Source organism: Tarenaya hassleriana, unplaced genomic scaffold, assembly GCF_000463585.1.
Source record: "Tarenaya hassleriana unplaced genomic scaffold, ASM46358v1 Cleome38, whole genome shotgun sequence".
In the NCBI taxonomy this organism is placed as follows: Eukaryota; Viridiplantae; Streptophyta; class Magnoliopsida; order Brassicales; family Cleomaceae; genus Tarenaya; species Tarenaya hassleriana.
In genome coordinates this window covers 229,158-235,622 of record NW_010966774.1, presented here as the reverse complement: position 1 = coordinate 235,622, position 6,465 = coordinate 229,158, and positions in this window count along the sequence as shown.

Below are 6,465 nucleotides of genomic sequence, written 5' to 3'. Positions count from 1 at the left end.
TGTGCACGTTGCCATCCATGTCGGTCTTCTTCTTGAAGATCCACTTGCATCCGATGGGTTTTATCCCTTTAGATGCATCAACCAGAGACCATACTTGGTTGTCTGACATGGATTGCATCTCAGACTTCATAGCCTCGCGCCATTTCTCGGAGTCGGGACTCGCCATAGCCTCTGGGACGAAAACACATCTACATGCAGATTCTATCAATGATCTACTACCAGCTAGTCCATCATCAATCAGTGTCTACATACCTATGATCTACTACCAGCTAGTCCATCATCAATCAGTGTCTACATACCTATGATCTACTACCAGCTAGTCCATCATCAATCAGTGTCTACATACCTATGATCTACTACCAGCTAGTCCATCATCAATCAGTGTCTACATACCTATGGTCTACTACCAGCTAGTCCATCATCAATCAGTGTCTACATACCTATGATCTACTACCAGCTAGTCCATCATCAATCAGTGTCAATCTATCTATGATCCACTACCAGCTAGTCCATCATCAAACAGTGACAACATAGATGCAAAGATGAGCTATATTCCCATAAAGAAAAATAACCCTACAATAAATTTCTATATGGGACTAAGATCCGTATTTCACATAAGAACAAGTTTTTACACTCAGCCTTATGCTATTTAGGTAGACATCTAATGTCAATCATATCCAATATGACTCTTAGATCCTTTATGAGACTATGATATCGAATATCATTGCATACTTGTCTCATCTGTACCATTAAATTTCAAGTCAAAACTTGACAACTTAACCCAAGATAAACCATATTCAAGCTGTAGGAACCACGATTTCCTACCCTGCCTCACAAAGATAATCCGGCACGCTCAGCTTTGGCATTGATGGAGTTGGCTTATCCTTTTCTGTGGAAAAGAAACAAGGGTTTGTCGAAGAAGAGGAAGACACGAAGACATGAACAATCTGGAAGAAATGCTCATGTGGAGAAACAATTAATTAAGATGGACTTGGGCCTTTTCTATTATTTTGTTGTGGCCCATGAGAGAAGAAGACAAAATAGAAACTTTAACCGATATGTAGTAAAACAAAAATGTCCAGGTATAGTACTGGATTTACGTGTTTTTGGCGGAACAAAATATGTATCAGAGAAAGGACATTTGGTCCTTATCTGTAAAAGGATTTTGCTATATGTACGCAAAGTCCCTTAATGAAAGAGTATGAGAAAATTGTGAAAAACATATCTTCATCTTCTTCTTCCTCTTTCTTTTTCAACATGTTCATTCTTCATATTTTTCTGAATCTGAAATAAGAAACAGAGTCATTATTTTGTTAGCACAAGTAAAATATAGAAGTAGACAGCAGGAGGCTGTCAAAATGAGATAGCAAAAGCTATCATGGTATCAGAGCACCAGTTCCAGGAGGCCTAACAGCACCAAGGAGCACCACCAGCACTAAACTTGCACAAGAAGCAGCAAGAGAGCAACAAGCAACAGCAAAAAGCACCAAAGAAGCACCAAGAAGCAAAGACAGAGAGTTTCAAATGGATCTTCAAAATTTTCAGCAGTTGGTTCCTATACTAGATGGTAAAGACTATACCTTTTGGGTTTCAAGGATGAAGAGCACTTTGAAATCAAGAGGTTTGTGGAATATGGTGATAAAAGGTATTCCACCACAACCTGAAGTTAGTGAAACACCAACAGAAGAAGAGAAAAAAGAACTGCAGAAATGGGAAGAGCTTGAGATGAAAGACCAGATGGCCTTACAACTCATCCAAGGAGCAGTTTCAAGAGACATTTTTAGTAAGATTTATCAGATAGAATCTGCTAAAAATGTCTGGGAACATTTGGAGAAGATGCACACAGGAGATCCACAAGCTGCCATGGTAAAACTACAAAGGTTGAGAGCATATTTTTGGAGCGTGAAACAAAACGAGAAGGAAAGCTTGAGCAGCTATGTAAAAAGGGTAGAAGAAGTGGTTAATGAGATGAGAGCCTTAGAAGATGATGTGGAAGAGCCCATCGTTGCATCAAAAATCCTTTGTTCCTTATGCAGAATCTATGACCCATATATTGGTGTTATAGAACAAACAAAAAATCTGAAGACTCTCACAATAGAAGATCTTTTGAACTCACTTCAGAATCAAGAATGCAGATTAGAGGGATGGAACAGAAGGAGCCTTTGCTGCAAGGTTTAAGAGCATAAAAATCAGTCAAGGAGCAGAACCATCAACAAAGATGACACCTTTTAAACCAAAAGTGAAAAAGTGGTGTCGGATATGCAAGAAAGATAACCACATGGAGACACAATGTTTTTTCAAGAACAAGAAAAACAATGCAGATCCCTCAAAGCACAATAAACCTCCAAGAGAATGCTTTGTATGTGGAAAACTTGGGCACATTGCCAAAGACTGCAGAAACCGAGTTTACGGTCAAGCAAATGTCAATATTGAAGAGCAAGGTGATGCAGAACTTTTGTTTACAGCTGAACAAGAAGGCCAACATACTGTGGAAGATGGAGTTTGGCTCATAGACAGTGGAGCCACCAGCCATATGACTCGGGAAGAAAGGTATTTCTCTACCCTTGATAGATCTTTTAAAGTACCTATCAAAGTTGGTAATGGTGCAGTTTTGATGACATCTGGGAAAGGAAACATCATAGTAACTACAAAGAAAGGGAAGCGAGTTATTAGAGATGTTTTCCTAGTTCCGGGATTGGACAAAAATCTGCTTAGTGTACCTCAAATGGTGAGGAACGGATATCAAGTTTTGTTCACAGAAAAACTCTGCACCATATTGGATCAAAAAGGGAGAAAGATTTCTGAAGTTCCTATGGTCAAGAAAAGCTACCCCTTGAAATGGGAGATAGTAGAAAACACAGCATATGTGGCTAAACAAAGTGAGGGACACTTTGTTATTTGGCACAAAAGACTCGGACACACGGGATCACATAATATTCAGATGCTACAAGCAGAAAATATGGTGACAGGACTGCCTAAGTTTAAGGTTTTGAATGAGTTTTGTGATGGCTGCATTCGGGGAAAACAACATAGACAGAGTTTTCCCAAAGTTTCATATTCTAGAGCAAGAGAAAAGCTTGAACTAATACATACAGATTTATGTGGGCCAATGAAAACCGATTCTTTGGATGGAAGCAAATATTTGCTAACATTTACTGATGATTTCTCACATATGGTGTGGGTATACTTTCTGAAAATGAAATCTGAAACATTTTCGACATTCAAGAAGTTTAAAAGTCTTGTGGAGACGCAAACGGGATGCAAGATTAAGACATTGAGGTCTGATCAAGGTGGAGAATTCACATCCCAAGATTTTTCAGATTTTCTAGAAGAGAATGGAATACAAAGACAGCTGACTGTTGCTTATTCTCCGCAGCAAAACGGAGTTGCAGAACGGAGAAACAGAACGCTCCTAGAGATGGCGAGATCAATGATTAAAGATCAGAATATGCCGGATAAATTTTGGGCTGAAGCTGTTTTTACATCATCCTATATTCAGAACAGACTTCCTACAAAAGCTCTAGATAAAAAGACATCTTTGGAGGTTTGGGGTGGACACAAACCATCGGTTAACCACTATAAGGTGTTTGGATGTCTATGCCATGTTTTGGTCCCTGCTGAGAAGAGAAATAAATTACAAGACAGATCGAGAAAGGTTGTATTTGTTGGATACAGCAGTGTGAGCAAAGGGTATCGGGTTTATATGCTTGATACAGAAAAAGTTGAAGTATCAAGAGATGTTGTGTTTGAAGAAAACAAAACATGGGACTGGACCAAACACGAGGAGGTTAGGAGGGAATTTATTGTTCCCCTAGAGATGTCTAGGAAGTCAGAAGACAGAAATCATAATATGAGAACAAATGACTTACTTGGATCTCATGATGCAGAAAATGATGTTGTGATTCAAGACTCCACTGAAATGGAATTTGACGATGGAGACAACTTAGATCCTTATGGAGCACCTGCTGTCCAGAAATTCAGAAACTTAAGTGAGCTATTGAGAGTCACGCCACAAATGACTGAATCTGGAAATAATGTTGAAGAAAGTTGTTACATGGTTGTTGAAGATCCTGCCTGTTTTGAGGAAGCAGTAAAACACAAGGATTGGAGAAAAGCCATGGATGAAGAAATTGGAATGATCAACAAAAATCAGACATGGGATCTGGTTGATCAACCTGTCAACAAAAAGATTGTCGGTGTTAAATGGATATACAAGGTCAAAACTGATGAAAACGGAGAAGTGCAGAAATTGAAAGCGAGACTAGTGGCCAAAGGGTACAGTCAAACTTACGGAGTGGATTATGAAGAAACGTTTGCTCCGGTATCGAGACATGATACTATAAGGCTGATCTTAGCAGTTGCGGCGCAGAAACGATGGAAGTTGCATCAGTTAGACGTCAAATCTGCGTTTCTAAATGGAGAACTAAGTGAAGACGTTTATATTGATCAACCCCCTGGATATGAAAAAGAGGGAGCTGAGAACAAAGTTCTGAAATTAAAGAAAGCATTATACGGGCTAAAACAAGCTCCACGAGCTTGGTACAGCAGAATTGATGCGTTCTTTATCAGAGAAGGGTTGGAAAGGAGTAACAGTGATGCTGCCATGTATATTCACAAAACCAAAGGTGAAATTCTGATCATTTGCATCTATGTAGATGATTTGATTTTAACTGGGAGCAATTCAGAATTGATAAAGTCTTTCAAGAAGAAGCTGAAAGCAGAATTTGAAATGAGTGACATGGGTATGTTAAGGTATTTTCTCGGGTTTGAGATTTCTCAGAAACCTGGAGATATCTTTATATGCCAGACCAAATATGCTATTGGGTTGCTCAAGAAATTTGGTATGGAAGCTTGCAAGGCTGTTTCAACTCCACTCACACCATACGGAAAAAACAAAGAAGAAGGCGAGATACTTACAAATCCAACTATCTTCAGGAGTTTAGTTGGAGGATTGCTCTATTTAGCTTCAACCAGACCTGACATCTCATTTGCAGCATCATACTTGTCAAGGTATCTGAAAGAACCGAAGACAACTCATTATACAGAAGCAAAGAGAGTGTTGCGTTATATTCGTGGGACTACATATTATGGGTTGAACTTCAAGCAAGCAGAAGAATCAGAACTGATGGGTTATACTGATTCAGATTTGGCAGGAAGTACAGATGATATGCGAAGTACAACGGGTTTCTGTTTCAGTCTCGGAAGTGGAATTTTCACATGGCAAACTCAAAAGCAACACACAATAGCGCAATCAACAGCAGAGGCGTAATATATGGCTCTGTGTGCAGCAACAAATCACATTATTTGGCTGAAACAGTTGCTGAACGAGATTGGATTTGAAGTATCAAGAGGCGTACCTTTGTATTGTGATAATCGATATGCGATTGCGATCGGTCGGAACCCGGTTCAACACAAACGAACCAAGCACATCCAGATCAAGTACCATATCGTCAGGGAAGCACAAACCGACGGGATTATCGAGCTCCGATTTTGCCGAAGCGAAGATCAATTGGCCGATCTACTCACGAAGCCGCTAGGAACAAAACAATTTGAAGCACTGAGATTTGGATTGGGTATAAAAGAAAAGGATTCGAGAGGGAGTGATGGAGTTGGCTTATCCTTTTCTGTGGAGAAGAAACAAGGGTTTGTCGAAGAAGAGGAAGACACGAAGACATGAACAATCTGGAAGAAATGCTCATGTGGATAAACAATTAATTAAGATGGACTTGGGCCTTTTCTATTATTTTGTTGTGGCCCATGAGAGAAGAAGACAAAATAGAAACTTTAACGGATATGTAGTAAAACAAAAATGTCCAGGTATAGTACTGGATTTACGTGTTTTTGGCGGAACAAAATATGTATCAGAGAAAGGACATTTGGTCCTTATCTGTAAAAGGATTTTGCTATATGTACGCAAAGTCCCTTAATGAAAGAGTATGAGAAAATTGTGAAAAACATATCTTCATCTTCTTCTTCCTCTTTCTTTTTCAACATTTTCATTCTTCATATTTTTCTGAATCTGAAATAAGAAACAGAATCATTATTTTGTTAGCACAAGTAAAATATAGAAGTAGACAGCAGGAGGCTGTCAAAATGAGATAGCAAAAGCTATCAGGCATGACCCGTGTTACGAACGATCGATGCCTTGACAGGCGCTCTAGTAATGGGAGGTACACACTTAGCATTACATAAATAAGGGATTTTCGAAACCGCACCTAGATCAAGCATCTACTTTCAAGCTATGAGAACCACCATTTCTCCATCTTGCCTCACCAAGATAATACGACACACCCAGCTTTGGCATGACCCATGACACGTACGATCGAGGCCTTGACAAGTGCTTTACTTATAGAGCTTCTAGATCTAACCGGTTTCTGTGCAACGATTGTTCATAATCCGAATAGACCGTCCATTCGGTTATGTAATCCCAATCCCGGAGCTCCCACTCAATCAAGCATATACTAT